This window comes from Acinonyx jubatus, chromosome B1 (genome assembly GCF_027475565.1).
Source record: "Acinonyx jubatus isolate Ajub_Pintada_27869175 chromosome B1, VMU_Ajub_asm_v1.0, whole genome shotgun sequence".
NCBI lineage: Eukaryota > Metazoa > Chordata > Mammalia > Carnivora > Felidae > Acinonyx > Acinonyx jubatus.
Genome location: NC_069382.1, coordinates 1784512 through 1807681, shown reverse-complemented (window position 1 = coordinate 1807681; position 23170 = coordinate 1784512).

The following is a 23170-nucleotide window of genomic DNA, read 5'->3' as shown; positions in this document are numbered from 1 at the left end:
TTCAAGGGTGGGCTGGATCTCCCTTCAACCTCAGAGGTTAGGGATCTCCCCCAGCAGGATGCAGAGGGACCCTCCTGTGTCAGAAGGTGAATGTGCTCCTTGAGCCTAAACGCCTCTGAGCTTCCTAAGAGCAGAGTGACATAGTGGGTGGGAGACGGCTGGTGCCACTGGAGGCGACCCTGGAAGGCCACGCTGGGCACTCTGGGCCACGTTCCCAGCCGCCCCCCGCCCTCCTATGCATCTCGGACCTCTGCGGAACAGTCTGGAAATGAGGTCATCTCAAGCTCCAGGTGCAGTGGTTACGGAAATCAGAAACAAGAACAGTGGGCTCCCTTTCTCGCGGTCAAATACGTAAAACAAATCTGAAATTCGTGGACTCAGTCGGAACAGGGCGTGGGGAAAGACAGCTGGTCATGTCAGCAGGCGTTTGGGTAGTCGGGTGGTTTGGTGGGAAGGCCACCTGAAGGCTGGGGACTGCAGGGGTCAGATCTGGAAGAAAGCTGTTCCTGAGTTGTGCCTGTCGCTCAGGGACAGAGCCTGTCCCCTGGGGGGGGGGGGGGAGGCTGGGTTGAATCAGGGTCACTCTGATGCCCCCGGGTCATCTCAGGCTGGGTAGTGGGGCCAGAGATCAGCAGGTGGGTCCTGGGCGAAGGGGCTGCCCAGGCTCTGATGGGGACGCCATGTGAACGGGATCCCCAGCATTTGTGCAGAGGTGACAGTTTTAAAGGAGGCAGCAGGGGGTAGCGAGGTGGGGGCGGGCTGGGTTCAGTGGAGCCCGGATGGAAAACGACAAGCCCAGAAAGAGGGTGGCCCCTGCACCCACCTGGGTTTGCTGATGGGGCATCTGGCGCTCGGGCTCCTGCCACCGAGGCTGGGAGACGGGCGTCCCCGGGCGTGACTGGACACGTGGGCAGTTTTTTCGAAGGTGGACTTTCTCGTGCAGGCACATTGGGGCTGGGGTCCCTTAGGGGTGTGGCCTCGGGCTGTTGGAGCCCCCGTTTTCTCCTCTGCGCACTCCTGCACAGGCAGGGGCGAGGCCTCCTGAGCAGAGGCGCGGAGGGGCCCGGAGGGTCTGGACGGGAGAGAACGTGTCTGCGTCTCAAGACACCGTGTCTGCTTCTAAGGGCGTCCCACTGTCAGCCATCGCACACCTCCGCTGCGTGCGACAGAGGTTACAGCACATTCATGCAGCTGCACCCGCAAATGTGACTCTCACGAGGGACGATAACATTTCACAAGGGACAGTAACAACTGATAAGATGTGCCTTATGCATACATTTTTAGAAGACTGACTTTCTTTTTTTTTTTTTTTTTTTTTTTTTTTTGCAAATTCTGTAAAACTTGCCTTGTGTCTTCAGCTTTCCCTCCAGATGTATAGAGTTAATGAAATCGCCTTTATGGACTGATGCCTTGAGAAGCTGATGATACACAGGAGTTAAATTGGGTCCCACATTCCATTACTTGTTCCTGTAAAAACCCGGTTTTCAGATCTCCACTTTAGTCATTGAAATGCTTCTTGTAACTGGTCCATATATTTAATTAGCGTCTCCTGTTTACTTCCTCATAAAAGCTGGTATGAGCCTAATTACGTGCCTTATGATAGATGATATCTGAGAATTACGGCAATGTCGTGCCTTAACATTGACCGTGGAGATTCTTGCTGCAACAGCTAGAGGAAAACACAGTAGCCCCCTGCTATTAAATACTCCCTGTTTTAACAATGAAGAAAATGAACCAGACACCAAAGCTCAGACTGGAACCCACAATGTGAGATAAATATTACTTCCCACAGGCAATGGAAAGAGTAAAGAAAACCCCACACTCACATTTATTTAACCCAACCTAGCTCAGATTTACTTGGGAGAGATTTTTAAAGCCCACAGAACTCTGGCTCACATGGGAAGCCCAAAGGTTCTGTTTCAACTCACCCATTGTCAGGATGTAGGAAATCAGACTGGGCTTCTTTGCCATTACCTGTCTTGGGCACCGGCCTGGGGTTCCCAGCTCACAGAGACGCCGCGAGGATCCAGCCTGTTGGCCTCGGAACTGGCCAGTCTGAGTGTCCACTGCCCTGACCGTGGAGGGACCTAGCACAGCACTGCGGTCCCAGGACCATTCGCCTGTTTCCAGCCTGATTTTGCTGTTTGACAGTCATACTTGGACTATGCTTTCTGTAGTCTGGACTGGTTTTTGCAAATCAAATTGTTTTCGCTCGTAGCTTCACAAAGGTGGGGAGAATTATATTCTATGGGCTTCAGAGTACGTGATTGTTTTATGAATACCTAAGTAATATTTTTTTTTATAAAAAATACCAGACGAAGGTGTTTTTTGAGGAGCTCAAAGTTCCAAAGCTATACAATGGAACCAGAATGAAAGGTAGCTAGAATGAATAATCGTTTCATTGTTTTGGCCATTTTCTGCAAACCTCTGGAGTGTGGGTTTCATATTGTTTCCTTTGGCGCTCTCAGCAAATTAATGATAAGGATTTTGCTCCAGAATATGTAATTTGACTGGATCAACTCAAGGTTTCTGCTCCTGTTCTCATTTTAATTCATAAGCGAGTAATTGAATAATAAAAATTCTTCTAGTGTGATAATCACTGTTTCATTTTTTATTCATAATCCTTTTAATTCAACAATATATGATTTTTGTCTCCTAACTTACTTATTAAAATTAAATGGAATTTCTAGACATAAAGTGTGCATATATTTGCATAGCTAAATTGGCCCTTAGCAAAATATTACCATGGAGACAAAGTAACAGTAAATCAAGTCAATTGATTACATTTTTTGAATTTCTAAATTCTTAAATAATGGTTGAATTATTCAAACATAAGGAGTTGCAAGTAAATTACAGCATTAAAATCTTAAAATTGCAAAATAGCACTTTGTTAAGTGTTTATATAGAATGTATACAGCTGGAATAAAAAGAAAACAATGCTGTATGTGTGTGTGTGAATATGTATATGTATATGTATATATATATATGTATGTATGTATACAGACACACACATATATATACAGAATACTGAATATCTCTCTTGAATATATATATACACATATAGATGTATAATTTATTAATTTTAACTTCTTTGTGATGAGACTGGTGATACAGAATTTCCCAAGTATTTTCAAGATGAAATCAAGCATTTTTGTGCCAATACCATGCTGTCTTGATGATTACAGCTTTGTAGTAGAGGCTAAAGTCTGGGATTGTGATGTCTCCTGCTTTGGTCTTCTTCCTCAATATTACTTTGGCTATTCGGGGCCTTTTGTGGTTGCATACAAATTTTAGGATTGCTTGGTCTAGCTTCGAGAAGAATGCTGTTGCAATTTCGACTGGGATTGCATTGAATGTGTAGATAGCTTTGGGTAGTATTGACATTTTAACAATATTTATTCTTCTAATCCATGAACACGGAATGTTTTTCCATTTCTTTATATCTTCTTCAATTTCCTTCATAAGCTTTCTATAGTTTTCAGCATACAGATCTTTTACATCTTCAGTTAGGTTTATTCCTCGGTATTTTATGCTTCTTGGTGCAATTGTGAATGGGATTAGTTTCTTTATTTGTCCTTCTGTTGCCTCATTATTAGTGTATAAGAATGCAACTGATTTCTGTACATTGATTTTGTATCCTGCGGCTTTGTTGAATTCATGTATCAGTTCTAGCTCTAGACTTTTGGTGGAGTCTATCAGGTTTTCCATGTATAATATCTGTCATCTGCAAAAAGTGAAAGCTTGACTTCATCTTTGCCAATTTTGATGCCTTTGATTTCCTTTCATTGTCTGATTGCTGATGCATAGACCAATGGAATAGAATAGAGACTCCAGAACTGGATCCACAAAAGTATGGCCAACTAATCTTTGACAAAGCAGGAAAGAACATCCAAAGGAAAAAAGACAGTCTCTTTAACAAATGGTGCTGGGAGAACTGGACAGCAACATGCAGAAGGTTGAAACTAGACCACTTTCTCACACCATTCACAAAAATAAACTCAAAATGGATAAAGGATCTGAATGTGAGACAGGAAACCATCAAAACCCTAGAGGAGAAAGCAAGAAAACACCTCTCTGACCTCAGCTGCAACAATTTCTTACTTTGCACATCCCCAAAGGCAAGGGAATTAAAAGCAAAAATGAACTATTGGGACCTCATGAAGATAAAAAGCTTCTGCACTGCAAAGGGAACAATCAACAAAACTAAAAGGCGACCGACGGAATGGGAAAAGATATTTGCAAATGACATATTGGACAAAGGGCTAGTATCCAAAATCTATAAAGAACTCACCAAACTCCACACCTGAAAAATAAACAATCCAGTGAAGAAATGGGCAGAAGACATGAATTGACACTTCTCTAAAGAAGACATCCAGATGGCCATCAGGCACATGAAAAGATGCTCAACGTCGCTCCTCATCAGGGGAATACAAATCAAAACCACACTCAGATATCACCTCAAGCCAGTCAGAGTGGCCAAAATGAACAAATCGGGAGACTACAGATGCTGGCGAGGATGTGGAGAAACGGGAACCCTCTTGCAGTGTTGGTGGGAATGCACACTGGTGCAGCCACCCTGGAAAACAGTGTGGAGGTTCCTCAAAAAATTAAAAAATAGATCTATCCTATGATCCAGCAATAGCACTGCTAGGAATTTCCCCAAGGGATCCAGGAGTGCTGATGCACAGGGGCACTTGTACCCCAATGTTTATAGCAGCACTCTCAACAATAGCCAGATTGTGGAAAGAGCCTAAATGTCATCAACTGATGAATGGATAAAGAAGATGTGGTTTATATATACAATGGAATACTACTTGGCAATGAGAAAGAATGAAATCTGGCCATTTGCAGCAACGTGGATGGAACTGGAGGGTATTATGCTTAGGGAAATAAGTCAGTCAGAGAAAGACAGATACCATATGTTTTCACTCTTATGTGGATCCTGAGAAACTTAACAGAAACCCATGGGGGAGGGGACGGAAAAAAAAAGTTAGAGAGGGAGGGAGGGAGGCAAACCATAAGAGACTCTTAAAGACTGAGAATAAACTGAGGGTTGATGAGGGGGTAGGAGGGAGGGGAAAGTGGGTGATGGGCATTGAGGAGGGCACCTGTTGGGATGAGCACTGGGTGTTGTTTGGAAACCAATTTGACAATAAATTTCATATTAAAAAAAAAGATGAAATGAAGCAGGCTGACTCAACACCATGTTTCTACTGGCTGTGGAGTTTGCTGCTCCCAGGGAGATCCCCATGTCCCTGAACGGGATCAGAAGTGCAGCCTGTCCTTTGGTCTCTGAACGGCAATACTTGAGGTGAGTCCCCAGCGACCTCTCCGCGCCTGCATCCTCCGGAAGCATGGAGATTTGGGAAGGGACCGTGTGGTCACTTCTCAGGAATGTTCAAGTCCTCTGAGACAGCAGGGTCGTCTTCCTGACCATCAGGCTTCCCATGGAGTCTCTCAGGGCCTCTCCAAGGTACTGACCCTCCTCAGAGTGGACAAGAGATGTGCTCCCGGCCACCACATCGTGGCCAACAAATCCTTGAGCAGGATCCACGGGGAAAATTCCCACGTAAACAGGAAACTGGAAACATAAGTCTTTAGGGCCCCAGGCACAGCCAGTGTGTTTCCTAACACTTTCATGTAATGTAATCACCCTACCTTCATACTTTAAAACCAGATTTGCTTCTCGGTTTACCTGATTGAATGTTTCTCTTGTCTTTTTAAAAGATATCTAGACACTTTGTTTCCTAATAAGATGAATAGCATTCCATGGTCATGCATAATTTGTAGGGCAAATGTGATTATAACATGGTAAAGTAGATTAATAATAATTAGATAGATAGAGAGATGGATAGAGATAATCTCCCAATAACAATGGCTTGAAACAGGCTGTGATTCTGCCCATTTATCAGATGTGAGCGTAGGAGCTCACAGGACAATCATTCAAATCCGAGTCTGACATTAAATTCACTGCCCTTTCCATTCCCATCTGTAAAGGAACAATTAAGACCCTTGAAAGTTTCAGAGCAATGTTAATTTGATCACTTGGTTTTTAATTCCTTCTTTTTGTGCTATTCTGAAAACAAAGCTAGCGTTTCAGAAATTAGGATCTAGGATTCTGGCTACTTTGTATACGCCAAGAACATCAAGTTCTATTAAGTCAAGGTAATGTGGGGACAGAGATAGACGAAGTGCTTACAAATAGTTTTAAGTTTGTATCCCGTCTAAGAAACATTTATTTTTTAATTGATTAATTAATTTATTTATTAGAGAGAGAGAGAGAGAGAGAATGCACGCAAGCAGAGGAGGGGCAGAGAGGGAATCCCGAGAAGGTTCCACGCTGTCAGCACAGAGCCCGACACGGGGCTCCAACTCATGAACCATCAGATCACGGCCTGAGCTGAAATCAAGAGTCAGAATCTTAACCAACTGAGCCAGGGACCCTGCTTCTAAGAAACCACCATCGTGAGTGTCCCGGTGCTCAGTTTGCTGTGTCAAATAGGCTTGGTGATGCCCGGCGCTGGGGCAGATTGACTGTGCTGGTGCTCACGGACCTGGCATGATGTCAGCACTCTCTACGCCAGTGTCACCGTCGTGTGTGAAGTGCTGTGGCACGTGGCAGGCTCCCGAGAGCCCACATGGAAACTAGGGGACCGAGCAGCAGAACGGGGCTCCCAGGAGACACAGATGGTGTGGGAGAAGAAAGCCCAGCCCCCGTCTCTCTGCTCGCAAACACCCTGAACCCTGCCCTTCTCCCGGCTCCCAGGTCCCGACAGCTCATGAGCAGGACTGGGCGCTGAGGCTGGGGACACAGACTCTGGACAGCGAGCTCTGGATTTCGTGACAAAAGGACAGTCGGCCAGCAGGATGTGCCACTCAGGCTGCGTGTTCTCCGCACAGCCTTCCCGATGGACGGTCATTGTTGGGCTCAGAAACTCATTTATAACTTAGCAGGAGTCCCTTCTACAGACAGCAGGTGGGCATTTTGTGTCTAGCTCATTTAAACATGCTTACAATGCATCGGGACAAGCCGATGGGCCTTGAGGGATTTGTCCTGATGGAGACCCTCTGGCGAATGACAGCGAAGGCCCAGTTGGCAGGCGGGCCGCGGAGGGAAGAAGAATCCCTCGCCCAGTAGCGGGGCTCCTTCGCCCCAGACCTGCTCCTCCAAGGACAGCTGCGATGGTTGATTTTCCGCATCAAGTTGGCCGGGCTGAGGGAGGCCTGGAGTGGTGGGACTCTATTTCTGGGTGTGTCTGTGGAGGAGTCTCAGAGGCGGTCAGCCTTTCAGTTCGTGGAGTCAGAAGTCAGTACACAGATGGCTCCCCGGTGCAGGTGGCCTCGTCCAGGGTGCTGGCTGGGGGACAAGCAGAGAGGGAGCAGGAGGGGCTGGTTGGCTTTCTCAGCAGAGATGCCCATGTTGTCCTGCCCTGGGACCTCCGCGCTCTCAGTTCTCGGCCCTCAGACTGAGCGTAAAGGAGGCCACGGGCTTTCCCGGCTCCCCAGCTGCAGACGGCCGACTGGGGACTTCTCAGCCTCTGTAACTGTGTGAGCCGGTTCCTATCACAGATACACGTACAGATATATGGATATATGCTATCGCATATCACATGTATCTCATCCACAGAGATCCAGGCATGTGTTCTATGTCTACATATCCCACTCATCTGTTGGTTTTATTTCTCTGGAAGGCCCTGACCTGACTAATACAAGGACCTGCATGGAAGGAGAGAATTCGAAGTCATTCTGGGGCTGAGTGCTGACCCCACGGACTTGGCTAACTGTGATCCTGGAAATTCACAGTAATCGTACCGAGAATCTGCCCTGTATCTTGAGATTCTGACTTAACCGATCTCAGTGAAGGCTTAGGCATCCATGGCCTTTCAAGTTTTCTAGATTATTCTAATGTGTAGCCATGGTTAAGAACCACCGCTACAGAATAAGAGAGTAAATAGTACATGGTCCTATGTCTCCAGATGTCTGGGTCACAGCAAGGATACCACAGTTGAGAATTTCACAGTTTAACTCCAGGTTGGAGTTCTCTGCTTCTCCAAAGTTTTCTAAAAATAATATATGAATATGTACAAAATGGGATCGCATGCCTTATCTCATGTGACCCTGTAACAAGGTCTGTTATACATAGAAGGGAAGCAAAACTGCATCAAATAATCTGTCATCACTGTCGGAATTTTTTACAGAGGCAGAGTCAGTGGTAGGAAAGGTTATGTGATCTTCCTGAGATAATAAATCTATGAAAACTAGAAATCAGTAATTTCCCCTGAAGACTATCCCTCTTTCAGGTCTGACCTGAATGACAGTCATAAAACAGACACGTGTTTTGAATGTGGAGGGAAATTCAGTGACCATGTAGCACAGTTTCACGTGGGAAAGAGAAGAAAGAGGGCTGGGCAAATAGGAATCTGAAGTCCGGAATCATCTTCCTCTACAGGAAGCACAGAGGGCTCGTCAGTAGGGCAGAGAATCAACTGTGCTCACAAACACCTTCAATTCCCCTGCAGAGCCATGTGTTCTGTGGCATCGCACATCTGTGTGCTCATCAGATACACTTTACCGCGACGGCTTTCCGCCCCCTCATTCACCCGTCCATCCACCAAACATTCCGTGGGACACTGAAGATGCACAGGTCTGTTCACAAGCTCAGGAAGGAGTAGATGCTTCCAGTGCAGTATAGTGAGTGTAACACGCACGTACAAAGTGGCTGGGCTGCTGAGAAGGGAAACCAGTTCTGACTTTAAAGGCATCGGTTCCCTGAAAGTGCTTCGGCAACGTGCTATGTTTCCTTCTTAGGAGCCTGAGTCTCCAACACTTCACGGCTACTTGAACGTGGACAAGGTCTTTCTCTGAACATCCCTGCATCGCACAGGTGCCGTTTCCTGCCCCTGTTGCTGTGTGAGGACCTCAAGACCGAGCCCGTGGAAAATAAGAGAGTGCTGACCTGGTTACTTTAATATCGTTACTTTATGAAACAAAGGTGGTGGGATTTTGTTGAAGTCGTTTTTCTTCATTTTGTTGACTATCGAATCATCTGTGTTTACACGTGGAGAAAGCGCATTTAATCCACCACTTTCAGAGGAGAAAAGAAGGCCAACATGGAAAGAAGCCTTCTCAAGGCACTTTGTTGCTGGCACCATTTATGCCTAAACATTGCGGGGATGGCTTTTCTACATCATGCATCACATCATAAACATAGTGAGTGTAACCTCCCTGGTGGCCTAATTTCCGGATTAAACTCCCTAAGTGTTTCTCAGATACTATTACTTTCAGTGACGGCTTCGTAACTTAGGCAATTGAAAGTTATCACTGAAATATTATGTAATTTTCCTACAAACGTGAAGCAATCCAAACATCTTTCTGAGGAAATGTTTATGCAAAGCCACAGACTCAATTGCTTTTGGCCAGTCTTGATTGGGGAACTCTTCGAAGTGAAAGCAATTTCAACAACTCAGACACTTTCAAGGGTTCCCATGGCCCGATTTAATAAAGTGCCTTTTTCACGAGTGTACCTGATACCAGAAACATTTGGGTCAGTGCCCAAATCAAGGGCCCTGTACATTGTAGAGATCAAAGTAGACACTTAAATTGCTTCAAACACACCCCCAAACCTATCACCTTCGATCCCCTGACTCGGAATTTGCCAGTAGACTAACAGCATATTCCGCGTTTACTTATGATGCTTGCCACCCATTCAGCCTCCCCACTTAGACTCCCTGAGGACAGGGATGTCATCTGCTCAGACTGTGTCCCCCAGTTATCAAGGCCAATGCCTGGTATACACTTGCAGCTCAACAAACATGGACTGAATGAATAAGTGGAACTAACATTCTCAATGAAGGTATAGAGGTGGGAATAAGAGTTCAAGGCTCTTGGTAGGATTGTCCCATTTCTAGCCTATACCCAACAGGACAGAAAAAGATCTAGAATAAACCCTCCAAATGTAGTGCCGTTCCACAGGTAATGTCAACCCTTAACTTCCAAAAAGCCCAGATGTTTCTGGACTTTCTGCCTCCCTCCCAGAGTTCTGTCTTTCCTTGCCATGAACAAAGAAACTGGTGTGGATTCTTTTCCCCTTTCTCTTTGGTTCTTTGAGTCACAGGGACAGAAGCAGGATGGGGGAAGACAGTCACATCCTTCCCTATGTTCTCTGCTCACGAATTCAGTGATGAAATGTGATTATGTGCCATCGTCTTCCAATGCCGTAGGTTCGTGGTCACCTATCCCTACCAGACATTAAGAGCAGTTTCACTGTTTGGAGAAAAGTCTATGAATTCTAGGCTCAGGGTTACAGAATCTTGGTGTTTGAAATATACATCACGTATTAAGATATTTTTCCATGCCTTAGAGGAGATTTTAAAATGCTGGATAATAAACTTTTTTTTTAATTTCAAAAATCATTCTGGAAACAGGAAGAGGTCCGTGCCAACCTGAAAACACGTCAGAGTCGTGCAATGTTTACGAGCATTTCTGGTGTTACCCTTCAGCGGTCAAAATTCTTGAGTCGTGTGTGTGTGTGTGTGTGTGTGTGTGTGTGTGTGTGTGCCTTGAAGCTGTTGACACCATCGACATTAAACCACAATATGGTATTTTATCCTCAGCCACTCGTTCCTTGTAGTCTCTAACAGAACTGAGTAGCCCCAGGCTGTGTATAACAATAAAAGGTCAAATGGAAACACGGTTATGATTATTTTTTTACCCTGCAGGAGTTTAAAGATTCGATCCAGGTGAACATTACCAGGTGACGCTGTGCTCCGTTGGCCTCTGGAAGGGGTTAGGACATCAATGCCCGACGACCCAGCGCAGAAACATCACGTCTGATCCGCAAGGACAGAGACGGTACCTCACCAGCAGGAAAACGAGTCCAGAGGAAACAGGAACATGTAGGAACTGAAAATGTAGACGTGTGTGGAGAAAGAAAGGGTCAGAGTCACCCCAACCTATTACTACATGTCCATCAATATGGGGATTTCTCATAGCGAAACAGTAATAGAGAAGAAAAATATTCAGAATTTTAGAGAATGGAAATTCGGCGCTTCCTCCCTTCGTTTCACTCCTCACTCCAAAGCGCTGGGTGACGTTTGTGAACCTAGGCGTCTGTCCTCTTGCTGTCCCGCCCACGCTACTGCCAAAGCACCTCACAGAACCATAGAAATGGCCCCAGGAGCCCAGGCTGGGGGTGCCCTGACAGGTACTGTGGGGCAGGAGACCCATCACGGGGAAGCAGCGAGGACCGAGGGGCCTGTGCGGAGGCCAGAGTGAGTGTGTCTTCTGTGCCCGGGAAGGACCAGCGGACCACATCCCAGAAGCCGCTTTTCATATCAGAAAATCATCCCCACAGGCCCCGCACTCCCAGCACTGAGGAAAACAGATGATGTCTCCGTCATTTGTGATGCTCAGCCAAAGTACCACAGACCGGGGGCTCACAAACAGACGTGTGCTACTCCCAGCTCTGGGGTTTGTAAATCTGGGATCAAGTGCCGGCTTGTGAGGTTCCGGTGAGACCCTCTATTAGACGGCAGATTTCTCGCTGTGTCCTCACGGGAGGAAGGAGCTTGGGGGGCGTCTGTGGAGTCTCTGATGAGGGGACCGATCGCACCATAGAGACCCCACTCATGACCTCCTCACCTCCCAAATCCCCACCTCCTGACACCATCCCATTGGGGGTAGGATTCCAACGTGTGAATCTGGGGGACACACAATCATTCAGGCCACAGCAAGCAAACAAGCTGGTGATTTTCTTGGGCAAAAGACTCAGATTCTTCTTCTTTTTTTTTTTTCAATTTTGTTTTATGTTTATTTATTTTGACAGAGAGAGAGGCAGAGCATGAGCAGGGGAGGGGCAGGGAGAGAGGGAAACACAGAATCCGAAACAGGCTCCAGGCTCCGAGCTGTCAGCACAGAGCCCGACGCGGGGCTCGAACCCACGAAGTGTGAGATCATGACCTGAGCCGAAGCTGGATGCTCAACCGACTGAGCCACCCAGGCAACCCTCAGAATCTTCTTGATATGCTTGTGCAGGTAGTGAATCCGCTTTCTTCCCCGTCATCAAACTCAGAGCCCCGTGTCGGTTCTCAATGAACGACAGTGAGGCGGCAGGAAAACACTGGCCTCTGTTTCATTCCCTGGTACCTCGGACCCTCGGAAGCCTCAGGCGGACCTCCTCCTCCCCAGCAAGGCCGGGGTCCGCCTGGTTCCACCAACTGGATGGAGAAATGTCTCCTGTGCCCCCATCCCCGATCTTCTCCAAAGGCCTGAACTGTGAAGCAGGGGGCAGAATGAAATACGTTGATACTGTTAAAATGATCATTTACAGAATATTTTCCGTTAATTTTACATTTTATTTCATTAAAACTGACAGTAAATGCACATATTGTAAAATTCAGAAGTAGCAAAAGACAAACAATTAACTTCCTTTGACATCTGGGCACCCAGTTAACCTCTGCAGAGTCAAATACTATTACTCGTGTTTTTTATGTATCGTTAAGAAATTAAGTGTAAGGATAAACAGTGATTAATTCTGACACAGCATGTTTTTTAAGTTTATATATTTTGACAGAGAGAGAAAGAGAGAGGGGAGGAGGAGCAGAGAGAGAGGGAGAGAGAGACGAACCCAAGCGGGGTCCATGCTGTCAGCACAGAGTCCGATGCGGGCCTCGAACTCATGACCCATGAGGCCGTGACCTGAGCCATCACCAAGAGCTGGACGCTTAGCCGACAGAGCCCCCCCACGTGTTCCTCTGACAATTTTAAGATGATCTTTTTTTATATTTATACATTAGAAGAAATGATCATAATCTTCCAAAAAGAACCTCTCAAAATACGGACAGAATAATACACATTTGTATTCTAACATCGTATATATTATTTTTTAAACAGATCACATGAGACTGTAATGATATCCCATGATAATCCAAATCAGCGTTTAAATAGGAAAATACTCACCGATCTCCATTCCACCCAAATAATTGGATAGCTAAAGCTACTGGAAAGATTAGTGAAAATACATGTTACGTATGAGGCTTAAAATGTGAAAATGGAGAACGCTCAATCTTACAAAAAGGCAAAAAAACAGATTATATTTGACATTTCCCAAGCGGGATTTCCTCCATCTCGAGAGGCATTTCGGATCAACCCTCTTGTCATCTCCTCCCCAGTCAAATCCATGAGAGTATTCCTTCTCCAGACTTTCAGATTGTTTCTCATGAAACCCGAAGCCCTTTCCCTGGGATATGGTGAGTGTCTAAACAGTGTCTTCCAGACGCACCGAGGCTGGGGTTTCTCCAGAGTCAGCAAAGCTGGTGTAATGGATGCTTTCCACATACAAGTATAATGCAGACGATCGATTTCCTAACTTTTATACGAAATCAAAATATCGCGGGGTCTCTGAAGTCATTAGCATGCCCCAAAGTAACTCCCCGTTCTTCGCCTCCTGCCTCAATTGAGAAGTAGTTACCAGAGGCGGAGGGGGTCACAGGGACAGCAATGCTATCAGGAGTGCCCCGGCCGGAGGGTCATCCCCTCTGACCCCCCTGAATCATGTAGGCTGTGCACCCCGTTACTGGCAGCGAGTAAAGTCTGCAAGACCCGCACCTACAGGCTTGGAGAAGAGCAGGCTCCCCTTTGAGGAAAAGCAAATCCCAGGGGAAAGGAGAACCTGTGAGGCTGATGGAAGGTTGTTCCAAGCACCTGCCCAGAGGCCACCTTCTTCCCGAGGGAAGGAGTGTGGGGGTGGGGGCACTGGGGAGGGACAGCGCACCTGAGCAGGACACACACCATCGCTCCCACAGTGAGGAATTTATACCTTACTAATTATTTCCTATATTTCAAAGAGGATTGCATGTACGTGCAAGACATGTGATACACATGGTCACCCAAAAATCCTAACCCCCTCCAAGAATCTAAATCCTGAAGGTTAGAAAACACTGGCAAATCAAATAAATTATTAAAAATCTACAATTAATGATATTCACCTTACTCATACTGAGTTTCATGATTTTTTAAATGTTTTTTATATTTATTCATTTTTGATAGAGAGCACAAGTGGGGGAGGGGCAGAGACAGAAGGAGACACAGAATCCGAAGCAGGCTCCAGGCTCCGAGCTGTCAGCACAGAGCCCGACGCAGGGCTCGAACTCACGGACCTTGAGATAGTGACCTGAACCAAAGCTGGACGCCAAGTGACTGAGACACCCAGGCGCCCCATACAAAATGATCTTTAATTAGGACTAATTGTTATCATTCCAGCAGGACCAAAAGGAGGCCAGCTCAACAGCTTTCCCCTTACAAGCTCTCCGCCTGGGTGACAGCTCAGTCGTGTGCAAAGAAGCAATGACAAAACCGAGAGAGAGTTCCAGTGAACACGGACCGTGTCCCCGTTAGCTTACTAGGTGCCACTTCCATGTGCAAAGAGGGGACACTGACGGATGCCATTCTGCCAGCCACTCCGTGAGGTAAGAGCCACCCCATTCCTGGGGCGCCTGGGTGGGTGGCTCAGTGGGTTGAGCGTCCAACTCCTGGTTTGGGCTTAGGTCATGGGATCGAGCCTCACATTGGGTTCTGCACAGACACTGTGGAGCCTGCTTGGGACTCTCTGTCTCTCCCTGCCCCCTTCCTCTGTCAAAATAAATAAATAAACTTTAAAAAAAGAACTATTCCACTCCTATTTTAGAGAATTCCTAGTTTTGGACAAGGAGGATTAGAAAGTTCCTGTCAATTGCCTAAGACATGCAGCTGAATATACCAAACCGAGATCTTAGTGCACGCAACTCCTGATTTTGAACACTTAATCGCAATCCATCAGTGCGATGCCGACCTTCGGTTTGTCGAAAGATCGCATGGACAGACAGGTGAACTAACCCCATGGTGTGGCATTTTAAAGGTAAGAGCTCACGGCAAACAGATCGGATGGGCCGCTCGTGTCTCAGGTATTTTGGGGACCCCCACGCGAGGCAGAAATGTTTTTGTGTTCCCATCTCCCCTCCACCTGACACAGTCAAGCCACACTCTCCAGGTAGCTCACCTGTCCACAGATTTCCACCACCACCTGCCCTCACACACGCAGCACGTTCCTGGAGGAGGAGGGGCTGTCTTCCCCCAACACGCTCATCATCTTGTCCCCGGCAGAGTGGCAAGCTGGGCATTCAAAGCCCACGGCCCTTCCGAAGAGCAGGCGGAGGTGGCCGCTGGGAGCCTCCTGTGACCCAGACCCTCCTCACCCATCTTCCTGCACAGCTGCGCCCCCGCCTCCCTCCCGGCACACACCCCTGGATCCCACAGGATGCGAGAGCATCCAGAGCCCCCGCGGGGGTGGGGGGGCTCTGCCCTTGCTCAGGTAACATGTCCTGTGGGCTGTATCGTCTGTGAGTTAGATCTAATAGAGGAGATCACAGGATGGAAATTATGTTCCACAAGTTTCTTTTTAGGAAAAAGCACCTGCTAGGTTTTTGAGTGCAGCATTTAATTTTTTGCAGTCCTTCTCATACATTCTATTGAAAATATAAAGAACTGGGGTGCCTGGGTGGCGCAGTCGGTTAAGCGTCCGACTTCAGCCAGGTCACGATCTCGCGGTCCGTGGGTTCGAGCCCCGCGTCAGGCTCTGGGCTGATGGCTCAGAGACTGGAGCCTGTTTCCGATTCTGTGTCTCCCTCTCTCTCTGCCCCTCCCCCGTTCATGCTCTGTCTCTCTCTGTCCCAAAATAAATAAACGTTGAAAAAAAATTTTTTTTAAATATTCTGCTAGAATATAGATTATATGAAGGGGGTGCCTGGGTGGCTCAGTGGGTTCAGCGTCCAACTTTGGCTCGGATCATGATCTCACGGTTTGTGGGTTCGAGCCCTGCGTTGGGCTCTGTGCTGACAGCTCAGAGCCTGGAGCCTGCTTCGGATTCTGTGTCTCCCTCTCTCTCTGCCCCTCCCCCGCTCACGCTCTCTCTGTCTCTGAAAAATGAATAAACCTTAAACATTTTTTTAACTAAAAAAGAAAATATAAGGAACGTACAAGCCTCAAGTCAATTTTGTTTCGTAATGCTAGCACCTTTAACAACAATTTTCACAGACCGCGAGGTGCATAGACAGTCGACAGGGAGATCCAGGACGAAGGTAGAAGGGAGGCCCGCAGATAGTGCTGAGTGGGAAGTCGCAGTGGGGAAGTTTCCTCTTTTTCTCCTCCTTTGAGTCATTGAGTCCATTCAGAGAGGCTGCAGGTACGTTGTCTCACAGCCCCTTCCTGCCTGACACCAGCCCACGCGGGCGCCCAGGGAGCTCGAGGACCTTGTCTGCTCATCTCGTCAGCAAATACTACGTAGAAAAAAAATCTTAAACCTACCGCCCACTCATTTAAAACACGGGGGCCCTGGGTGGCGCAGTCGGCTAAGCGACCGACTCTTGGTTTCGGCTTAGGTCACGATCTCACAGTTGGTGGGATTGAGCCCCACATCGAGCTCTGCACTGACGGCGTGGATTCTGTCTCCCTCTCTCTGACCTTCCCCCACTTGGGATCTTTTTCTCTCTCTTTCAAAATAAACAAATAAGCGTAGAAAAATTAAAATGTACTCACACAACTTAAACATATAACTTTCCTGGATGTGTTTCAAAGGGACCACAACAACCTTACACTGAAAACTTGCACCTAAGCGAGCACATATCAAGTGGTGAGAGGTATATCAACAAAGTGGTGAAGAGTGGGAAACACGTTTCCTGTGTACGTTTACGTGATTATGTTCCCGCGGGCCTTCCCAATGGACGCAGGATCAAACCTCCAAAATATTGCCCCGTGCCCTCACGCTGTGGGTTGTCGTAGGTGACACATGCAAATATGTATTCGAGTCTAGGAGCAAGGGAGAGACTGTGGACTAATTTCTATAGGCTCTTCGGAGGTTTCTCATGTTTGCTTGCAGCTCCGTTCGGTGTCTCCCTCTGAAATATTCCGGTAGCCTATGACTAAAAGAGACCTCTCAACACTGTCTTGGTCATTCCCCTCCCCCCACAGATAGAGGTGGGCTCCATTTCCTGGCCCGCAGCAGATGCCATCGCTGAGGCCCCCACCCTGCACATCTACGGGCGTGGGACCAACGTAAGGGTCACACTCACCTCTCCCCCCGCGAGCTCCGAGCTCCTGGAGGACAGATGCACTTTCCTCCCCTGCGTCTCCCACTGGTGGAGTCCATCTATGCGGTAGATATTCGTTGAATAAATGACTTTATTTGCTCAACAACATCTGAGCAGTTGACCCTTAAATGGCAACATGGGGTCCACACGGACTTGGCTTGGCAGGGTCTTGTAACTCCAGTGTCTCTCCTGGCCACCGATGGCCACTCTACTTTATCTCCTCTATGCCCCCCCTGCCCCCGCAAGGCTTTCTTCAAAGCCTCTCTCTTCTCTCAAGAAGGACCTTGGGCAAGTCTAAGTGTGCAGAGAACCGACTTCCAAAAAATGCCTGTCCAAAGCCAAAGCATATAACCTTCCGCATATAATATTCCACTTCCTAGATTACCCCCTCATCATTCCATTCAGTGTAGGCTAATTTTGTCAAATGTTCGCAGTCAACATGACCCAATTTGAAGAGTTCTTCAAGGATAGCTGAGGGTTTCAAGACGTCATAATCACAGATGGAGAGACAACATGACTAGGAGACAAGTAATTTTGACTCAATTACTAAACCCTGAGATCTTCCAGTCATGCAACCCAAGACCTAATTTCATACGATGTGACAGGAAAACAAGGGACTATATGATTCACTGAATTCCTTCTGGTCCTAAAATACTGCAACTGATTGGAACATATTTCTAAAATATAACCAAAAGGAATTATTTTCAAAACATGCATAAATCATGTTTAATATAGCAATTACATCACACTAAATACACTTAAAGATGTCATGTGTCAGTAATGCATTATTTAAATATTTTTAAAAGATTAAAATATAGTGCTGTTGCCTATTTATATTATTTAAGAAATTACTATTGTGAACGAAATTCACTATTCTGCCAAGAGTCAAATTTCCATCATAAAGGATCGCTATTTCTTTTCTTTTATTTAATAAAGTTTTTTTTTTCAACGTTTATTTATTTTTGGGACAGAGAGAGACAGAGCATGAACGGGGGAGGGGCAGAGAGAGAGGGAGACACAGAATCGGAAACAGGCTCCAGGCTCCGAGCCATCAGCCCAGAGCCTGACGTGGGGCTCGAACTCACGGACCGCGAGATCATGACCTGGCTGAAGTCGGATGCTTAACCATCTGTGCCACCCAGGCGCCCCAAAAGTTTTTTTAATGTTTATTTATTTTTGAGAGAGAGAGACAGAGTACGAGTTGGGGACGGGCAGAGAGAGAGAGAGAGAGAGAGAGAGAGAGAGAGAGAGAGGGGGAGAGAGAGGGAGACACAGAATCTGAAGCAGGCTCCAGGCTCTGAGATGTCAGCACAGAGCCTGATGCGGGACTCGAACTCATGAACTGTGAGATCATAACTTAGGCCGAAGTTGGACACTTAACCGATTGAGCCACCCAGGCACCCCAAGGCTCACTATTTCTTTCCCTTAATCAGTTAGACATGCGAAGCTGCTCAGGTTCAGAGAATATTCACTTTGCTACTTTCACAAGTAAGGACAGACCCTGCGTCCTGCTGGCCATGGGAAGCACTTCTTTGTGGCAATATATCCACCCAAGGACTCAGTCTGTAAATCTTATTTTAAAATCACAGTGTCCTAGGGATTCCCCTCATTGTGTATGCTTTCCATAGAAAATAATTTTCCTCTTGGAAAGCAAAACTTTCCCTTAAGAAGAAAATCATTCATTGTTAATGGAATAAGTCATCCCCATACGGTTGGCTCATCCCCAAGACCTGAATGCCTGAACTCAAAATTGAAGAGTGGAATTAATTTACGAAGCAAAAACAAAACCTACACATGATGATGCAAACATTGGAAAAAGAGCATAGCAGGGACCTTCTGGGAGGCCACAGAAACCTGATGTGATTTCAAGAGGCTCAGTTATTAGCCCAGGGATGGGGTGCATCCTGTGTGGCTCTTCTGAGAACCACGCCGGGGGTGTGATGGTAGGCAGGCTGTCCCTGTGTCCCTGAGATTTCCTCCGGATCCCAATCAGGGGGTGTCCTCTGCAGACAGCCTCCACGGAAGGCGCCCCAGGACATGGAGTAGTCTGTTCTGGAACAGGACCGCTCAGAAGTCCCCAGCAGGCTGGGGCTACAGGGACTGTGACAGCGCCTGGTCCTGGAGCCCAGCGGATCTGCAGGCCTGGGGCTTAGACCAGACAGAAGAGGCACAACTCTGGTGGGGAGGCCTGACATTGGCTGTCACTGAGTGTATTCTGTCCTCGCCATGGGCCCAGGGAACACAACCATCGCCACGAGATGAAAAGCTGATGAGGCCAGGCCACGTGTGTGCTTTTTCAAGGCAAAAAGAAATGACTTCTGAACACATTCCTATTAAGAGCCCTTCATAAGCAGATCAGATCAACATTTTACAATCTGTGGTGGGATTTAGCAACCACTGACCCCACAGGGGGTTCACTTAGGGCTCATCATGTAATTGCCGTCGCTGGTGTATTTCAGATGGTTTGTATACACCTATATATTTACATGCAGTTAGGTATTTATATTTTCATTCTACTTTCGAGATCGCGGGGTATGTTAGTAATGCTGATGTATCTCACGTGACTGTGCGGTAAGGGTAAAAAGGGAAGAAGTCACAGGAAAGAATCACAGGAAAGCCTATTTTTTTCATGTATTTTACAAAAGCAAAAGTTATTGCAGGTTCCGCAGTAAGGTCTTCGTTCTTTTGGGAAGTGATTTCTACCTGGGTAGGTGGATCTTAGTCGCTTCCAAGGAAATTCTAATTTAAAATGTTGACAGAAGTCTTTCCAAGACAAAACCCCTTGGGGTGCATGTACTGTCTGGAAATGTGAACAGATGAAAATGTTAGTTTTACGACTTCCGAAATCCGAACCTCATTGAGGTCCCAACCACAAGCACAGCCCTTGTCACAAAGTACACTGGAATCAGAGCACCTTGGGAAACGCAACCTTGGAGCTGGCTCCTGTTCTGCTAAAGCATCATCCCACACAGACAGAACACCCAGCTTGTTTGCTGAATGAAGAAAACGATTCAGGTATGTCACAAGCGACAAAGAGTGTCTTCCGGCCATGAAACCGCATCACGACTGAAGTTTGTAAAAGACACAGAGCAGATAATTTGACATTTTGGGGACACTTGCCCAGCTCTCATTATGGCACAAGAGAGATGCGGATTTCCCCCCACTTTTTTTCTTCCCCCACATCATTCATTTCATAACACTTGCTCATTTTCCCAAGGCCCGGCCACTCTGCTCAGCTCTGCGGGCATTCCCCATGCTGGGCCCTCGCCCAGGTCATTCCTTCTGGTTCTTTAGAGCTCCCGTGAACACCACTTCTGCAGGTAATGTTCCGATTGCTCAGACGAGGTCATTGTCCCCCCTACTTGCTTCCATAGCGAAGGCTCCCCTTCCGGTGCTGGAGCAGGAAACAAAACAGGAAGTCAGGAGCAGGTGCCTCTAAATATTACCGAAGCTATTACATTATTGAAGCTTTACGACAACTCCAAGGCAAAAGAATCATCATCTGTTTTGTTGCTAAAGAACCCAAGGTGCCCGCTTCCTGCTGGCTAACCAGGGCCTCACCCCCAGGCCTCTCCGGCCCACTGCCCCGTATTCTGATTACACCACCTTGTCCCTGGGGTCAGGGTCCTCCCTCTGCTCGCACCACAAAGTAACGACCAATTGCTGCGCATTTTCAGCACTGTGACAAGTGGTTTTCCAATTTCCCCCCTGTTGCGGGATCCTTCACATGCAGGATCAGACCCAGTGATGAGCTTCTCAGGCTGGAACAGCGTGGAACAGTCTGGAACAGCCTTTAGCTTCTCCTAAAGAGACAAGCAGACTTCAGGGCTGTGTTGCAGCAAACGTCTAAGATGTTCATCAGTGGCTCAGGAACCCAAGGAAAATGAGGCAGATTGTCTCCCACACTTCTAAAGCGCGTGTGCCCTGGGAAACCTAGACGCATAAAGTCTGAAAAGATATGGCTGAACTTACACGTATTTGAAGGAGAGACAGATGATAGCGATATAGGTGTAGATATACAGATACAGAACAAATACGGGTGATGCATTTATAGGCAGAGATATAGATAATGCAAACAGAGATGAAGGTGTGGACGCATTTGTGTGATCTTCCCAAGAGAACCTGACTGAGCATCAGGCCAGGCCACCAGCTATCCCTCCAGCTGAACTCTCAGGTGAGGAGGGGGCTGTCTTGTTGGAGGTAAGACTTACCGGGCCTTATCTTACATGAGGCAAATACTCAACAGGAAATATGGCAAATTCTCCTGGGCAGAGCAGAACTCTTACTGGGCTTTGCAGACTGTGCCCTGGGAGAAAGGTCAAGTTTTATGAGGACTCTTTCTCCTTTTCTGCTTCTCTTCCCTCTGACGTTCTCTCGTAAAGCCTCCATGTTGCCTAAAGACCAAGGTGAACCTGGGATGGAGCCTCAAATATCCAGTGATCTAGACTCGACCAGTATGCACGGAGCACCTCCCATAAACCTGGGCTGTCTCACACGGCTCTGACAGGTGCACCCGTCCCCGTAGCCTGGGAGTCACCCTCCCTCCTCGTTGCCTTCCCTGTGGGCTCAGCCATCACCAGGGGGCATAGGGCAGGCGCCTCCCCAGACCGTCCTGATAGGAATGCAGCCTCCGGCTCAGAGCATGGCCATGGGTGTCACGGTTGCTGTTATCTGGGGAAGCAACCCCTTCGTACATGACCGCTTATCTTTATATCTGTTCTAATTGCACTGCCATTCTGTCTTACTTTGTCTGAAACAAAATCACTATATACTCCTTTTATTTCTTTAATTCCTGCTTTAAGATTTCCTGGTATCCTTTTCTCTCGAGTGAGCTCAAATTTATATTCCCACAACAGACTTAATCCATTTTGGCTTCAAATATGTATCACAGTCATGTGTCTCAAAAGACATTCTGCAATATTCCCATATTAGAATATATATAAGATATTCATTAGATCTAGCCCACATTAACAAGCAAAGGAAAGTTCAGCGATTTGAAATCCGCACTGGTATTTTCCCCTGAATTATGAATCACTTTATCTAAAAAGTATCTTATTACATGACTTTGAACATAATTTAGGTCAGGAAATTAAAAAAGAAAGATAATATGTGTTGACTGCTTCCTGAACCCACGCATAATCGATTTTAATCCTCTCCAAGGCCTGCTTGGCCCCTTAAGGACCATTAACCCCACTTTGTAGCTTTTACAGATGAAGAAACAGGTTCTGAAATGGGACCCAGCTTGGCTGGGCTTTTTGGAAGCTAATATCTAGCGGCCGAACAGTCGCTTTACATTGCCACATTCTGTACCCCATCCTATGGATGAAACGTAAAAATTCACTCCATGAAAGAAATGGTCAGAAGGCAGCTCTCAGTCCTGTTGCCATTTCGGAAACATTTAAGGGTATTTCCTACACACTTTGGTTCAACAATTCAGTCGTGGATGCTATTGGACATTTGTAAGAGGAATTTATAAATGTTGTAGAAAGTATAAAGCTGGGGGTGCCATATTGGTCTGACAGGCTGGAAGTCTAAGCTAGTCAGGTGAAGAAGGAGTTACATGTGGTGTATGCATGAGACACCCTTTAATACAAATATTTCATAAATGGTTTCAAAATACCAACAGCCCAAGATCAAGGAGACCAAGTCAGGTGCAGAACGTAGGCAAAAGCCTAACTGACCAATAAGAACTTGCTTTGGAACAAGAGTGTGTTCATGGAGGCTGAGTTAGGCTGAGTTACGAAAAACACAGGATAGTCAATGTCCGTTTGAGCAAACTGAAATCTGAAGAAACTGCATGTTTACATGAAAATAGTCAGATGGAAATATCGTGAGAAATATCTCTCACCTACCCCCTGGGGTCTGTGTCTGGATTCTATTACCAGGTCACTGGTACGTACAAGAATACTCTAAATGTAAGACCTGTAATATATCATTAGAAAACATCTAGGTGATTGTCTCTGTGAATGATAAATAATTTAACACGTGCAAACCCCCTCTCCCCCTGACAGACAGAAGAAAACCATATTCTTACCATATTCTTGGTGACT